This window comes from Nicotiana tabacum, chromosome 14 (genome assembly GCF_000715075.1).
Source record: "Nicotiana tabacum cultivar K326 chromosome 14, ASM71507v2, whole genome shotgun sequence".
NCBI classification, from domain to species: Eukaryota; Viridiplantae; Streptophyta; class Magnoliopsida; order Solanales; family Solanaceae; genus Nicotiana; species Nicotiana tabacum.
Window position 1 is genome coordinate 49,973,089 of NC_134093.1, and position 18,794 is coordinate 49,991,882.

Consider the following 18,794-nt stretch of genomic DNA (forward strand, 5'->3'; position numbering starts at 1 on the left):
ATCGTGGGATTCAATTCTAAGAGAGACGTTTAGCCAACATACCGTGCTTGAGCTCTCCTAGATTACTACAACGTTCCGAAAATTCTAGCAACTTCAATCTAATTAGAAACATAACAAAAGTGAACCATAATTAGGAAGATATTCGTGGGTTCACCTCATTTAAGCATTTCATCAAACATTTGGTGTGCATATTTGACTACAAGGTTCTTCTACAAGATTTTCTTCACCCCACAACCAATTCAATACCAAGAGTTTACTCCTTTTAGATAAATAACCTCCATACCACCTTTATGGTTACATTCATGCACAAAGAGCAACTCCCAAACCTAAGAATCATACTTCTCATAACTTACCTTTAGTCCAAATCCTGAAATTTAGGGCTAGGGAGTAGAACCTTACCTATTTGATGAAAATCTTGCGGATTTTTCCCATGAATATCCAAAGCTTGAGCTAGGCAACTAGGAGTAAACATATAATGAAACAACAAGAAGACAGCAAATATTTACAAATAATGTAATGAAGAAACATCAAGAACGGTTCAACCAACAAGCCTTTTTAACATGGAATGTACAACACAAATCACAACAAAAGTACCTCCTCGTATTCCCATTTCACAGTTTCAATCAAAATCTTTCCTTATATCACCGCGTGAGCCTTACATTTAGTTTTGAAAATTATTTTCCCGAAATAGTTACACGTGTTTTACCCACCTTATCTCACCGTGTGTCTTCAAGTAGTTCCCCTACTAGCAACAGGCATATAAAGCCCACCTTACCTTACCGCATGCCTATCAACCCCTAGCCTTATACCACCACATGCGTATCAGTATCACAACACAATCATAACTAGCGCCACAAGTGCCCATATGCCACAATATCCCAAAAGTCAACAATACCATTATTCCCACAACAAATAGCCCATGGCTCAATCACAATGTTCTTAATAATATCAATGACAACAAGATGAATGAGGAATACTCAACAAGAAAAGATACCTCAACCATTAACAACTTCACCTTAAAGTGATAACGACTTTTACAACTTCAACACCAACAACTCAATAAGAAGGTATTCCACGAATAACAACTTCAAGTAAGAGTAATTCAACAACAAATAGGTAACAAGATAATAAGGAAAGTAACAGCTTAAACTAAACCATATGAGAGCAAATATAACAAGTAAGGGGTAGAACAAGTGCTAACAACGTCTAATAAAGCATGTAAGAGTAGGTTAACACATGCAAGAGTAGACTTAACAAAGAAAGATGTAACATGTTATGACAATCCAATTAAGGCATGGGAAGAGTCTAAATAGCCTAAAACGGTGAAATACCACATATAGCCCGTGTACACACTCGTCACCTCGCGTACACGTCTTCCACATAACATAAATAATATAATCAACCTAAATCCTAAGGGGTAGTTTTCCCCACACATAGTTAGGCAAGATACTTATCTCAACTAGGCCAACTCAACCCTCAGATATAGTTTTCCCCTAAAACTCACCTCCACATGGCTCAAATCTAACCAAAAGTGACTTAATATTATCAAACAATGCAAGGGAAAATAATTACAATAGATAAAGCTTTGATCATTACGAAATTCCCAAAAAGTAAACAAAAATCAACCCCGGGGCCTGCCCGGTCAAAACTCGGGTCCAAGGGTAGATTCTGACTACTCATAACCCCACGAGTCCATATATGTGTTTTGTTTTCAAATTTGAGTCCAAATCGACTATCAAAACTCAATTCTTCATATTTCAGAAACTTAGCAAAAGTTCCTAATTTTTCTCTTTGATTCTCATGAATTTGATGATAAATCCAAGATATAATCATGAAATATAGTTGGAAATATTTTAGATTCACTTACCTAATGCTTGTAGATGAAAAACCCCTCTTCAAATCGCCTCCTACCGAGTCTAGGGTTCTAAAATATGAAAATGAGACTAAAATACCGACTTTCTAACCTTTTGTTCAATTGCAGATGTCGCAATTGCGACACCGGGTTTATAATTGCGACACCGGGTTTGTAATTGCGACACCGGGTTCGCAATTGCGAACCCTCGCAATTGCGATGGCTTTATCCTAAATAAGGAAACTATCCAGCCCAGGAGGTATCAGAAATGTGACAGAGACCTCGCAATTGTGAAGTCTGCCCTCCACGAAAATGCGACCAATTCCTCGCAATTGTGAACTACCCATCTTAAGCCTAATCTTCGCAAAAGCATACAAAGTATCGCAATTGCGACACCTGAGACCCCCTGCTATGTTGCAAATGCGAGGTTGGTGCTCGCAATTGCAACATCAGAGTACTAGCACACCAGAAATTCCTGTTTCAGTTCAAACCATTCTGAATCACATCTGAAACTCATCCGAGCCCTCAAGGCTCCAAACTAAACATCCACACAAGTCTAAAAATATCATATGAACTCGCTCGCGTGATCTAAACACAAAAAAACATATAGAATTACAAATCGGACATCAAAACGCATGAATTTCAAATTGCCAACTTTCACCAATTATAGCCAAAACCTTCTAAAAACATCCAAATGCAAATCCGCGAATACACCCAAATTCAAAATCACAATCTGAGCCTAATGGAACCATAAAGACTCCGATCCAAGGTCAAATACACAAAAATCAAACTTGGTCAGCTCTTCCAACTTAAAGCTCCCTAGTTGAGAATCATTCTTCCAAATCAATCCCGAACCACCCGAAAACCAAAACTGATGTTACACGCAGGTCATAATACACCACATGAAGCTAGTCAGGACCACAAACTACCAAACTGAATGCAAATGTTCAAAACGACTGGTCGGGTCGTTACATTCTCCCTCACTTAAACACACATTCGTCCTTGAACATGCCAAGAGTTGTTCCAAAGCCATCAAATCACCGTATAACCTCGCCATACATATACCCATGTGTGATCCCACGTCCCCCAATCCATATAAGCCCGTCAACACAACCTAACTGAAGATCCTTTCTTCAAGCTTTGTCCAAAAACCTTAGAACCCAATCCACAACATCCAAAATTCATCAAAAGACCCGAATCTCACATCTATACATTGTATAAGTCTGAATAAACCATAACCATAACCTATATATAATCACATGATATACCGCGTAACTCAGATACTCATAGCAATAACTTCCGACCACAATAGTTGCTCAATAACAAACCCAGTATTGGTAATAAACCTCATATAAAACAAAACCTTGTTCTAAACCTTCGTACACTACCAAAAATGAAAGAAACACGTAGAAAATCATAATCACTCATCAGATCAAGAAGTCATGGAGCTCACTCAAGAACCATTGCCAAATTCTAAGCTGACTAGTCACATTATTCTTCCAACATACCTTAATCAAATATGATGGCACTAATTCTAGGCCCAGAAATCTCATTTTACTAGTGCAAGCTACTCGACTGACAGACCACACCAATACCACTCAGAGCCAAATACTATGCAATCCGTGTACCAAGAAGCAACAACTCGAATGTGACCAATGATGGTAGGAGAACCAAATGAGAGAACCGTCTTGCAAGCTCGACAGATACCACTACAAGGAGTAGTGCTATGAAGGCATATCAGAGAGAAGATACAAAACACATGAAATAAGCACAAAGGATTGTATCCCAACATAACTCTACTGCAATGCGTGACACAATTCGAACACTGGTCCACATGGAATACCCCGAGCCATGATGCTCACAATCAATAACCACTTGCATATCAATAACCATCACCCGAAGTGCGTGACCATAAGTATAGAGAAACATATAGAATAATATACCACAAACAAGAAGACTATAACTAAGGCACAATCAACCATTCCACACCCCAAGAACCATCTCGCTCGAATTCCGCCACAAGGCCCAAACAGAACTGAGTCATGTGTGTAAATAGTCAACCATCTCACAACCCATCATAGCATATGAGAGTAACACATGGAACAATCAGGACATGAATAAGATCAACTCTAATCGATGACACACCCCTCAATAATAGTTGTGCTAAGTAAACAAATCCGACCAATTGTAGAATACACATTCTCATTTGGCCTACCAGTGACCTCCAAATCAATTCAGATCCTCCCGAAATAGGTAGATAACCTCCGAAAAGTCCATAATAACCTATCCATAACACATACAATCAGTCACCAACCTCTTAACATTCTATCATCGTCCGCAGCCAAGGAATAATCTGAATCTCCCTGTCTCCCAACTCCACCACTCAAATGACTGACACGTCCCTCATACACAATCATCTCATGAAAAATACTTCCATAATTCTTCCGTGCCACATAGCAAAATCTAAACATCAGCAGTCGATCAACCAAGCGATTACCGTAACACACATTAAACATCCGTAGGTCAAAACAATGTGCGCCTTCTGAAATACACACCCTTCATAGGTGATACCAGATAGTGCCAACATTCTTCTGAACATCTGAAATCATCCATGTTGTCTAGAACTCCTGAACATCCCTTTGAACGGAACCACAACCTCGTACATGAAAACCTCAATGCCACCTGTCACACTGCATCTATTATGCCATCATATAAAAACACGAGAACCCCATTATCAACCGTGAACCACAATCAAGACACATATTTTGTCAGCCAGAAACCTTCCACTTGATCCCCATCTAAGAGAAAATCACAACCTGCAACATAATCTGCATGCCTGTAGAAGACATCCGTCTCAAGCCGTGGTCCACACCATTGAGAACTCTTCGAAACATATTTGTACATAACCAAGCTATCAAAACTGAATCCCTCTAACTCAACCAAGTCACGCAAGTCCCCCAACCCAAGTGTATTGCCACAAAACACCTACAAAGCCTCGCCACAACAAAATATCCAAGAGAACAGATCATTTCTATAACCATGCCGACCCGAACCACTACCAAGCTGACCCATTTCTTCGAGTCCCTCTCAACTGTCCTTCATGTTAACACTTCTTGTTGCCTGTAACACTATGGTTGTTAATCAAAGCTCACCAAAAGAGATCCCAGAATGAAACCACGTCGTCTTAAGGCCCATGAATAACTATATTCCTCTTAGGCACCCAATAGTACCACAATCGAGATACCCACTCTTAAGAGACCTTCTGTAAATCTGAAGTTCTTTTTTTAACCTCTCTGATACTAAAATGTAGAACCACTAATGTTACAGAAATACCACAAGTCTCGACACCTTCCAATGCAAATCTCAGATCTTATCCATTTGCAAATTCGGGAAACCCTCAAATACCACATATGAGTCTTGAACTCATTAGAACCTTCTTGAGAGTCAGCCACCCTGCCCTAATCTCCAGTGCACCACCAATACGAGCCGAATGACTTGTTCTCTTGTAGCACACAAATACCTTAAGAAGCAACCCAACCTTAAGCAACCGAGTGAATCCTTTCTCACTGCACATTACATCCATAATGAATATCAAACCTGAATCATCCTAGGTTTCCATACATCCATAAAGTCTAATACATCATGCATCTGGAAATTTTCTTACTCAAGTCATCCTTGAAATCAACCTCTTCAACTCATAACCGATTCACAAGTATGTCTCAGACCAAAACTAATATAATACAGGACCATGCAATCTGATAATCGATAGAAGCCTCTCCCACTTAGCTCGAAGCTATAGAACATAATATCCGATAACCCACAATACCCTTACTCCATAATTGCCATATTCCCACACTGTAATTCAATGAAATCCTTTATACGCTCAAGTAGCACCAGCCATACGATACCTCAAATCTTCTACTAAGCGCATATCCATCCTCGTGACAGTCGTGCAAACTCTTTCAAGCAATCCAAACTCAAATTGCAACACATACATATCTTGCTGGTAGAAAGGGAACTCTTTATAGAAACACCACTAGGTTCATACATCCGCAGACCACTCCCCATGTGATAACCCACCTTCTTAGCCTCAAACTGGCATCTCTCGGTGACCTTATCATGGTCACAACAATTATGCAATCGCTAAATCCTCCCAAGCCTAAACTCATTAACAAGACATAAGAATATACTTCATCCCACGATGAACAACTGAAAGATCCCTCAACACTCTTATAACTCGAGAATGTACAACACATCATGATAGAAATCAAGCATCCATAGTCCTTTACGCTTCTCGTCATATCCAAACCATCTAAGCATAACTCTCAGTCACATATCATATAGCCATCCAACCACTCACTGAGCCATAAATCCCACTCCTAGGGACACTACCAGACATATAAGTCTAAAATCACATGCTAACACGCCAATCCAAGTGGTGGAAATCCCTTCAAAAATCGCCCAAATACGAGCTCCCAATCTCAAGATGTGGTAAAATGAGCCAAAACGCTCGATATATGAAACTTCTGTCCAACACTTATGCATATGTGATCCAACAGCCGCTTCTACGACAAGAACCCCGCTTCTGCGGATACCACTTAAAATCCCCACCTCTCGCACTTGCGTACATCCTTCCGCTTCTGCGTTACCGCAGGTGCAAGGCATATCTTACTTTTACACTAAACCCCTCAAGCCTGCCTTCTCGCTTCTACGCCAATGTGACAGCTTCTACGGTCACGCAGATGTGCCCAGGACTGCGCATTTGCGTACATCCCAATATCCAGCCTTCTTCGTAGGTACGATAAGCCAAGCGCTTTTGCGACCACCACAACTGCGCAAAATCAACCGCAGATGCGCCACACTAGAAATAGACGTGCCAAAACACTCCTAAATGATCCACAATCAATCTAAAACATACCCGGGCCCCTCGGGACCCCATTCAATTATGCCAACAAGGCCCAAAACATAGCACAGACCTACTCGAGGGCTCAAATAACACAAAATAACATCAAATTCATGAATTATCGATCAAGATCAATCTCTTAAGTCCATAAACTTCAAACTTCGGACGAAGAGTTCGATTCAAACCTAACCAATCCGGAATCCAACCAAACTTTGCACCCAAGTCCCAAATGACAAAATGTACCTATTCCAACTCCCAGAACAACAATACGAACTCTATAACATCGAAGTCAACTCCCGGTCAAATGTATGAACTTTCCAAACTTTCAAATTTCTAACCAATTAGAAACCTTTTAGAATTATCCAAATGCAAATCCTGGCATACACCCAAATTTGACCTAACGGAACCATAAAGACTCCGATCCGAGGTCAAATATACAAAAGTCAAACTTGGTCAGTTCTTCCAACTTAAAGCTCCATAGTTGAGAATCATTCTTCCAAATAAATCTCGAACCACTCGAAAACCAAAACCGATGATACATGCAAGTTATAATACACCATATGAAGCTACTCATGACCTCAAACCACCAATCTGAATGCAAAAGCTCAAAATGACCGGTCGAGTCATTACATTCTCCCCCACATAACCATACGTTCATCCTTGAACATGCCAAGAGTCGTTCTAAAGTGATCATATCACCGTATAACCACGCCATAGTATCCCACGTTACCCCAATCCATATAAGCTCGACAACACAACCTAACTGAAGATCCTTTTTCAAGCTTAGTCCATAAACCTTAGAACCCAATCCACAACATCTAAAATTCATCAAAAGACCCAAATCTCGAATCTATACATTGTATAAGTCTGAACAAGCCATAGCCATAACCCAAGTTATAATCACATGATATACCAAATAACTCAGATACTCATAGCAATAACTTCCGACCACAATAGATGCTCAATAACAAACCCGGTACTGGTAATAAACCTCATATCAAACAAAACCTTGTTTTGAACCTTCGTACACTGCCGAAGATGAAAGAAACACGAAGAGACTCATAATCACTCATCAGATCAACAAGTAATGGAGCTCACTCGTCCAATAAGAACCATTGCCAAATTCTAAGCTAACTAGTGACATTATTCTATTAACTTATATTAACCAAATTCGTTGGCACTAATTCTAGGTTCAGAAATCTCATTTTACCAGTGCAAGCTACTAGACTAACAGACAACACCAATACCACTCAAAGCAAAATACCATGTAATCTGTGTACCAATAAGCAACAACTTGAATGTGATGAATGATGGTAGGAGAACCAAATGAAAGAACCATCCTGCAAGCTCGACAGATACCACCATAAGGCACAGTGATATGAACCCATCTTTGAGAGGAGAAACAAAACACACGAAATAAGCACAAAGGATTGTATCCCAACATAACTCCGCTGTGAAGCGTGACACAATTCGAACACCAGTCCACATGGAATACCTCGAGCCATGATGCTCACAATGAACAAACACTTGCATATCAACAACCAATACACGAAGCATATGACAATAACCATGGAGAAAAAGATAACATAATATACCACAAATAAGAAGACCATAATAAGGCGCAATCAACCATTTCACACCCCAAGAATCATCTCGCTCGAATTCCTCTACAAGGCCCAAATAGAACCAAATCAAGTGTGTAAATAGTCAACAGTCTCATAACCCATCGTAGCATAGGAGAGTAACGCATGGAACATATCAGAACACGAATACGATCAACTCTAATTGATGACACATCCCTCAACAATGGCTGTGCTGAGTAAACAAATACAACCAGATGTAGAATACACATTCTCATTAGGCCTACCAGTGACCTCCAAATCAATTTTTATCCTCTCAAAATAGGTAGATAACCTCTAAAAAGTCCACAATAACCTATCCATAGAACATACAATCAGGCGCCAACCTCTTAACATTCCTTCATCATCCGTAGCCAAGGATTAATCTACCTCTGAGAATCCTCCTAGTATTCAAATCCCTAGAATACAAGAATCTCCATGTCTCCCAACTACACCTCTCAAATGACTGACACATCCCTCATACACAATCATCTCACAAGAAATACTGCCATAATTCATCTGTGCCACATAGAAAAATCTAAACATTAGCAGTCGATCAAAAAAGCGATTACTGTAATACCAGTCAAACATTCGCAAGTCAAAACACAGTGCGACTTCTGAAATGCGCACCCTTCTCAGGTGATACTAGATGTGCCAGCATTCTTCTAAACATCTGAAATTGTCCATGATTTCTAGAACTCATTACCTTCTCTTTGAACGGAACCACAACCTCATACATGTAAGCCTCAATACTACCTAGCACACCGTATCTATCATTCCATCATATGAAAACATGATAACCCCGTTATCAACCCTGCATCACAAGCATGACACATATTCCGTCAGCTAAAAACCTTCCACTTGACCCCATCCAAGAGAAAATCTCAACTCGCAACATACTCCGCATGCCTGTAGAAGACATCCATCTCAAGTCGGGGTCCACACCATCAAGAACTCTTCCAAGCCCATTTGTACATAACCAAGCCATCATAACTGAATCCCTCTAACTCAACCAAGTCAAGCAAGTCACCCAACCCAAGAGTATTGCCACAAAACACCCGCAAAGCCTCACCACACCAAAAGATCCAAAAGAACGAACATTTCTATTACCATGCCGACCCAAACCACTGCTATGCAGACCTATTTCTTCAAGTTCCTCTCGACTTGCTTTCAAGTTAACACTTCTCCTTGCCAGTAACACAATGACCTTTAATCAAAGCTCACCGAAAGACATCCTAGTATGAAACCATGTCGTCCTAAGGCCCATATATCACTGTATTCCCCCTTAAGCACCCAATACTACCACAACCGAGATACCCACTCTGAAGAGACCTTCTGTAAATCTGAAGTTATTTCTTTAACCTCTCTGATACTGAAATGTAGAACCACTAATGTTACAGAAATACTATAAGTCTCGAAACCTTCCAATACAAATATTAGATCTTAGCCATTGCCAAATTCGGGTAACCCTCAAATACCACATATGAGTTTTCAACTCATTAGAACCTTCTCGAGATTCATCAACCTTTCTCTAATCTCCAATGCACCGCCAATATGAGCCGAATGACTTGTGCTCCAGTGGCACACAAATATCTCGCTGGTAGAAAGGAATTTCTTCACAGAAACACCACCAGGTTCATATATCCATAGACCACTCCGTAGGTGATAACCCACTTAGTTAGACTCAAACTAGCATCTCTTGGTGACCCTATTATGGTCATAACCATTATGTAATTGCTAAATCCTCTCGAGCCTAAACTTATCAACAAGACATAAGAATTTACTTCATCCCATGATGAACAACTCAAAGATCCCTCAGCACTCTAATAAATCGAGAATTTACAACACATCAACACAGAAATCAAGCATCCATAGTCCTTTATGCCCCAAGCAAACCCTATTCGTCACATCTAAACCATCTAATAAAAACCCTCAATCACATAGTATTCATCATATAGCTATCCAACGACTCACTGAGCCATAAATCCCACTCATAGGGACACTATCAGACATATAAGCCAAAAAGCACATACTTACACAACTGAAACCATCGAGCCCAAGCTGCAGTCTGACTGGCCTCAAGTCCTCAAAACCGGCCTAATCCCTCAACACAAAGAACATACCTCTCACCTCATCCATGACATCACAAGATGTCGATGCACAGTTGATACTGAGTGCTCAACATAACATATGTGTTGATGGAAGGAATTCAAAGAGATACAATTCAAGTTGAATAAGTGCCGCACGATAAAGAAAGATGGGAAGTTTTCCTACATACCTTGTAGCCTCTAGAAGATAAATATAGATGTCATCATACCAATCCGCAAGACTCTACTAGACACTACCTCATGACTCATAGAACCTATGAACCTAGAGATCTGATACTAACTTGTCACAACCGAAAATTCACCTAGTCATGATGGCACCTAACACAACACGCCAGATAAGCCAAACAACAGTCAAGACAAGTCTAGTGAAATAATAAGAAATCAATAAGTAAAATAACTTAACTTCCATACAATAACCCAAGGATTGGTAGTACAAGTCATGAGCCACTAAGATATAGATTTACAAAGCTGGAATGAAAATAAATACAACATCTGTTTGGAATAGACATAAATAGATTACGAATCTAAAACTACCAAGGACAAGTGGTAGATATATTCGGAAAAGTAGGTACATCTTCAATGCCAGCTCCCGCCATCCCTAAAAGTATCAGCTTCAACATCTGCATGCAAGGTGCAGAAGTGTAGTTTGAGTACAACTGACTGACCCCATGTACTCAACAAGTATCATAACTAACCTCGGCGAGGTAATAGTGGCAAGAATTATTAATGATACGCGCCAAATAACATGTAAAATTCATAACTCCAACAGGTACATAACAATAATATGATCAAGTCACGAATCACAGATGGAACCACCTTTTTGCACACAATATATAACGTACTCTACTCAATCAACAATCCATCATACAAAGGAGATATGCAAATAAATCAGGTAAACTACCAAGGAAAAGTGCAAGTAAACATAAAATGCAATAACCAAATCTAACACTGGCCAGCTTTTCCTCAGAATTTATATAATCGAACCAAACCACTAACCAGCTTCTTTCCAAAGTCCACATCAACCAGAAACCCGTCGGTTTCTCACAATCCGTGTGTACACCATCAAGAAGGAAGATGAGAGGGTGACCCTAGGAGGATGGTTCCATATCCACATGTTGCGCGGACAACTCACGTGCCTATCACAATCCGCCCGGTGTGGTCACAAGCTCAATATCACAATCCGCCTAGCGTGGTCACATGCTCAATATCATAATCCACCCAGCGCGATCATAGGCTCAATATCAGAATCCGCCCGGTGTGGTCATATGCTTAATATCACAATCTGCCTAGCATGATCACAGAGTTACTATCATAATCCGCCCGGTTTGATCACAGGCTACCAGTCCAATCCATATCACACAAAAAGCAGATATACAAGAATACATGTACATGGTCAATGAACATCAAATTTCATACTTCTAGACTAGTATAAGTGACATTCTAAGATGTATGCATGTGCAAAGAGTGCTATCATAGCTCAAATCAACAAATATATCATGAAAATAGCAATTATTAGGTTCAATCAGGTGATTAAACTCTAGGTAACCTCAAACATGGCTCAAATAGCACACAACAGGGGTACAAATATAAGAACTATCACAACATGAAGCTTAGCAGTCAATCCAAGGTATATCATAGCCTAAACACTACCTCAAGCATGAATAATACCCTAGTGAACATACATGGGATCAACCCCACACATGTGCGCCACGCATAGCACGTAGCTATCACAAATAACTCAGGCAACTAGTGCCTCAACCAAGTTTAGGTAAGATACTTACCTCAAGCAAGCCAAATCAATACTCTAGAAGCGCCATTGCGAATCGACCTCCGAACGGCTCGAATCTAGAGAAAAGTAACTCAAAAACATCAAACAATGCCATATGAATCAAACCCAAATGATAAAGGTCAAATCTTTAATCAAATACTCAAAGACAACTAAAAATCCAACCTGGTCCCACACCCCGAAATTCTACAAAGCTCACAAATTCTGATAATCAATTCGAATACGAGTCCAAGCGTACTAGTTTCATCCAATTTAGACTTCAAATCATTGTTCAAAACTCAATTATCCACTTTAGAAAGGTTTTTGACAAAAAAACACAATTTCACTTTTAGATTAATCAAATAAATACCAAAATAAAAGATGGAATCATGTATAATAATCAAAAAATGAGTCGAGAAACATACGCCAATCCAAGTGCTGAAAATCCCATCAAAATTCGCCCTAATACGAGCTCCCAATCTCAAGATGTGGTAAAATGAACCCAAACCCTCGATATATAAAACGTCTGCCCAGAACTTACGCATATGTGATCCAACAGTCTCTTCTGCAACAAGAACCCTGCTTCTGCAGATACCACTTAAAATACCGACCTCTCATACCTACGGACATCCTTCCGCTTTTGTGCTGCCGTAGGCGAGGAAAATCCCACTATGCTAAACCCCATCAGCCTGCCCTCTTGCTTCTGCGCCATGGTGATAGCTTCTGTGGTCATTCAGATGTGCGAGGCCCCGTAAAATTTCACATAAAACCCGAGGGTCCATGGTGGAGAGGTAGGATAATATGTTTTGTGATGGTAGAAGGTACGAACATTTTGGGTCGAACAGTGCACTAGGGATTTAAAGGAAAATATTGGCAGAAAAAGACATTTCTGCGGCCCACTATGCGGCCGCAGAATGGCCACAGAGTGAAGCAGGAACTTGAGCAAAATTTGTGGGCCATTATGTGGCCACAAAATTATTTTGTGGGCTGCAAATTGCATCGCATGATCGTCTTGAGGAATTCCGAGAGGAGATTCTGCGTTCCGCTTTGTGACCGCAGAACTGCCGCAAACCTAAGTAGGGCTGCCCAGTTCCGGAGGGACATTTTGCGGCCCCTTTTATGGACTGCAGAAGCATAATGCGGTCGCATATGTGACCGCATATTGGGTTCCGAAGCTTCATTTTTCTGGTTTTTATAACCCGACCCTATTCAATTATATAGACTCTATGGACTATTTTTTAAGTAAAAACCTGGTATTTTGAGAGTGAGAGAGTGCTCTGGAGTGGGAGAGGTTCCTCAACAATTTGTTCTTCAATTTTTGCTCAAATCTTGGAAGATTGACAAGGGAAACTCATTAGGTCTTCATCCTAGAGGTAAGATTCTACACCCTAACTCTCAACTTCGTGATTCTAATTGATAATATGTAATTAGAAAGGTAATTTTTGGGTATGGGAGTTGTTTATTTTTACATGCATGTACTATAAAGGGTTGGGGAAGAATGTTGAGCTAAATTGGGTAGAGTTTGGGTAGTGGGGTAAAAGAATCCACCATGGGAGGACCTTGAAATCATATTACCCACCTAGTGTTTGATAAAATGCTCAAATGAGCTGGAACCATAAACTCTCTCATAATTTGTGTTCAATTTTGCTATATTTCCAAATAGATTGAAGAAGCTAAGAATTCTGGAACATTGTATTAATTTAAAAAGGCTCGAGGTAAGGTATGTTGGCTAAACCCTTTCTCTTAGAATTGAACCCCGCAATGTCCTTGTAAGTCTCGTGATGCTCTTTATAAATTAAATTGTTGTCAAATAAGTCTCGTGTCGAAATAATTTTGTGTTAAGTATGCATTCCAAAGATTCTTGCTATGTTAAGTTAATGTTTGAGGATGTGGTTTAAGTATGGGCGGTGTGTTACTATGTTATTATTTGAAAGCGTGAATTCTTATGAAAGATACCATGTCAATTGTGTAAGAAGTCATATGTGCCTAAGACCCTAATTTTCTCAAGTATGTGATTAAAGTATTAATTTGAAAGGCCTTGTTGTTGATTATTCATGTTAATGATTGAAAATGGAATAGTGAGCTGAGTTATGAAGTACGGCCAATGTGCCAAGAATGATATTGCGTTATGGCCAATGATGTCGATAAAATGAATGACATGTAAAAGAATATTAATTGAGAGGTAAATACTTTTAATAACAAATTCCTTGGGAGTGTCTATTAGCCACCGAGGAAGGGTAGGTCGGAACAACCTAACCCCGAAACTACACGTGCCGGTGTAGGAGTGGATTGACGGGTAAATCCCCGTGTTAATGTCATGAGACTATTTCCCCTTATATGGGATGATATTGGGGTGTTGAGATGTTTTTCCCTTAAATGGGATGAGATTATTGCTATCTAGATGTGATGTAATATCGATCCACACGACATTATGGTGAGACGGCTTAGCAGATCGGGCTGAGATCGGACGCCATGCCGCACATGGTGGTATTGTGAGTGTATGTCTCGGGGTGAGATTACTTATCCTATTGGGCTGATATTGGACTCCGTGCTAAAACACGATGGTATATCGATGCTAAAGATCTCCCAACTTAAATTACCGAAACCTACTTGAAATTTACGTTTCCCCTAATGTGGTACTTTGATACCGTTTGAGTCCCTTATTGATATCATGTTTTATTCTTCATTTACTGTTGCTCGTTCTATTGAGAGGGTGTTTAGTTTTATATACTAGTACTATTCCATATGTACTAACGTCCCTTTTTCCAGGGGCGCTGAATCTTTAATGGATGCAGGTGATTCCATAGCAGGTGCTATTGATCAGTGATAGAAGCACACCCTCTCCTCAGCTGATTTGGTGAGCCCCACTTCATTTCAGGGTCCTGTATCTTCTCTCCTTTATGCATAGCATTTTGAGGTATAGCCGGGGCCTTGTTGCCGGTACTGTCATAGCACTCTTCTGTTTCTGTTAGAGGCTCCTTAGACATAGTGTGGATTGTATCAATTTTTGGAAAAGTTAACTAAAAATGTTGTAATGGTATCATGTGTTCCACTTTAACAATGATTGTACAACGTACTATTTTGAAGACTTGTGAATGACGTAACTAATGGAAATGAACCGGTGTTGTTCACATGACTTCTTATTGACTTATTAATGAAATATATTCTTTTCTTTATTTGTGGGTGAGTTGGGTAGACGGCACTATGCAGGCTTGCTCGACTGAGGTAACTCTGTTGAGCGCCGGTCGCGCTCCCCGAGGTTAGGGCGTGACTAGATATGCCCAGGATTCCTCATATGGGGATATCCTAATATCCAGCCTTCTTCGCTGGTGCGACAAGCCAAGAACTTCTGCGATCACCCCACCTGCGCAAAAATAATCGCAGATGCGCGACACCAGAAACAAACCTGCCAAAACACTCCTAAATGATTCAAAATCAATCTGAAACACACTCGGGCCCCTCGGGACCCCGTCCAAATATGCCAAGAAGTCCCAAAACACAGCACATACCTACTCGAGATCTCAAATTATAGAAATTAACATCAAATTCATGAATTGTCGATCAAGATCAATCTCTTAAGTCCATAAACTTTACACTTCGAACCAAGTGTCTGATTCAAACCAAACCAATCCATAATCCAACAAAACTTTGCACACAAGTCCCAAATGACAAAATGAACCTATTACAACTCCCGTAACAATAATCCGAACCATATAACATTGAAGTCAACTCCCAGTCAAACCTATGAACTTTTCAAACCTTCAAATTGCCAACTTTCACCAATTAGAGACAAAATATTCTACAAACATCCAAATGCAAATCCGAGATTACGCCCAAGTCAAAAATAACCATTTGGGCCTAACGGACCATAAAGACTCTGATCCGAGGTCAAATACACAAAAGTCAAGGTGAATCGCAACTCAGCCTGTGGAGGGAGTTGCATGCATAAACCTTATAGTGAAATTCATACTCTTTTGAACTACTTCACCTCGAATAATCATAACTGGAAAGGTGATGGATAACCAAGAAGAATGATAAAGTAGAGGGTAGCAGGTGCACTTAACCTAGATGAGATTTCAGCTATGAGGGAAGATATGACTAAATTGACAAATCAGTTGACTAAATTGGTGATCGGTCAATTGCATCACATGCAACATGTGAAACAAATATCTACATGTTGTGAGATATATGGAGAAGGTCACACGAGTAACCGGAATCCTGCATCCATTTATTATGTGGGGCATCAAAGCAGAGGTCCAGTCAACCACAATGCTCAATATGGGAAAACGTATAATCCCAATTGGATGAACCATCCCAACTTCTCATAGGGTGGTAATCAGAATAATAACCGACCTCAAGAAAATTACAAATCACCAAGCCGCCACCACAACAGCTAGAAGAGACTACAAATGATTTACTGAAGAAGCTCTTTCTTGATAATCAACAACTCAAGCTTGAAAACAAACAACTATAGATAGATTTCAGAAATTTGGAGAGGCAAGTAGGGCAAATAGCCTCCAATTAGAACATAAGACCTACTGGAGCTCTCCCAAGCGATACTGAGAAAAATCCCATAGAACAAGTGCAGACAATCACTCTGATAAGCAGGAGAAAACTGGAGGAGCTACCGTCTAAAAAGATTATACATAAAAACGAAATGGTGGCTAAGCCAGTAAAGGAAGTAGAAGAGATAGATGATACACAAAGGCAAGAGATAGATGCAAGGCCACCTCCACCTTATCCACAAAGACCGCAGAAGAAAAAATGTCACACCCCAAACATGGGGAGGAGTGGCGGGAACCCGGTGACATACTCGGCCCGAGTGTGCCAATCTATAACTGTGAACTCCGAAAAGGGTAGCCCTCAACTTAGGCTGTCGAGGCTTACCTACAAGATGACAATACTAATCAAGGCCGACGAGGCCTACCTGCAAGCTGACAATACCAATCAAGGTCAACAAGGACATAATCTGAATCATCTGAAAATAACGTCAATCTCATAGGAGGGGTAAAAATACCCAAAAGCTCATATACATAATTGTGCATGCCGACGAGGCTTCCATGAATGTCTACAGCTAGATATACCAAGCTAAACATGTACAATGGGCTGGCAAGGCCACAATACCGTCGTCTACAAACCTCTAGAGATATTAACTGTATCATGGTCAGTACTGGGTCCAGACCTACCCATGGAGTCTGTTTATCCAAAATGGACTCCAAAGTACCGACCTAGTAACTCCAAGGGAGTGGAGCTTACCAATCAAACTGGTGTCTGGATCTGTCTACTGGAAATATTTATCCGGCTCTCTATCAGAACTTGCAGGCATGAAATACAGTGTCCCCGACAAAAGGGACGTCAATACAAAATAATGTACCGAGTATGTAAAGCAATTGAATAACAGAAAGCTGAAATTTAACTGATAATATAATAACTGAAAGTAACTAGGAGTTAAAGATGATCTGAAGATATGCTTACCTGCTTATACTGACTCAACTCTCTCAATATAGTAAGTAAAATAGTTATCCGGCCCTATAAGGCTCAAAACGTATAACTCCTTGACCTTAGTAGGCTAGCTCATAGGTGCTCGGCCATACTAGGCTCGGTATATAAATCATTACTCGGCCATTTTAGGCTCGCTCGTAGGCGCTCGGCCATAGTAGGCTCGGTATATAACTTACCATATGATCAGAGGTTGCCCAATTGGGATCTTCCCACCAATAATAGCTTGGTGGTGGTAAAAACTACTATAATACTATACATATATAGACCCTCTAGTCTTTTGACTGATAGAAGACGATACTTAACTGAATATAAAATCCCGATAAGGGAGAATACTATAACTTATAAGACTAGGATAATGTACATAAATTCAGGAGTACGAACTCTTTATGTCTCGTTATCAAATGCGTTTAGTTACAGGATCATGCCAAATTGAAAGAAAGGTTTAGCCTTAACATACCTTTGTTGCCTGATCAATGACCCAATATATATGTACTATCGACGTACTTCAACCTATGTTAAGACATTACAATCATAGTTAAGCTACGAAACAACTTAAAACGTATTTCTAATCTAGTAGCTCATTTCTAGAAAATTGGGCAGCATCTCCCATATAACTATGACTTCCTCCAACACAACACATCATCAACAACAACTAGTGAAGCACAACAAAAATGATATCAACAACAAGGTATAATATATCATTAACGAGTCGGCAACATATCACGACAAGAGAGAAGCTCGTATTGGAAAGCATACAACCCTTGTCACCCCTTATGAATTTCTTAATTTAACTCAACAATATCTATAAAATGATGACAAGTATATTCATCAAATTTTCTAGCCTTCTATCTCACAAAAGTAACAAACAATCCATAATGTTCAGCAACCTTAAAAATCAATTTTTTAGATTTCTAAAACACATTTCCAACTTGTCTTTTCTTCAATTCTAGCAACAAGTTCGCATCACCACAATGACCATCACCTTTCCAGCCACAACATAACTCAAGAAGCATTCAAAACAGTCCAATAAACTATAGAACTTCAA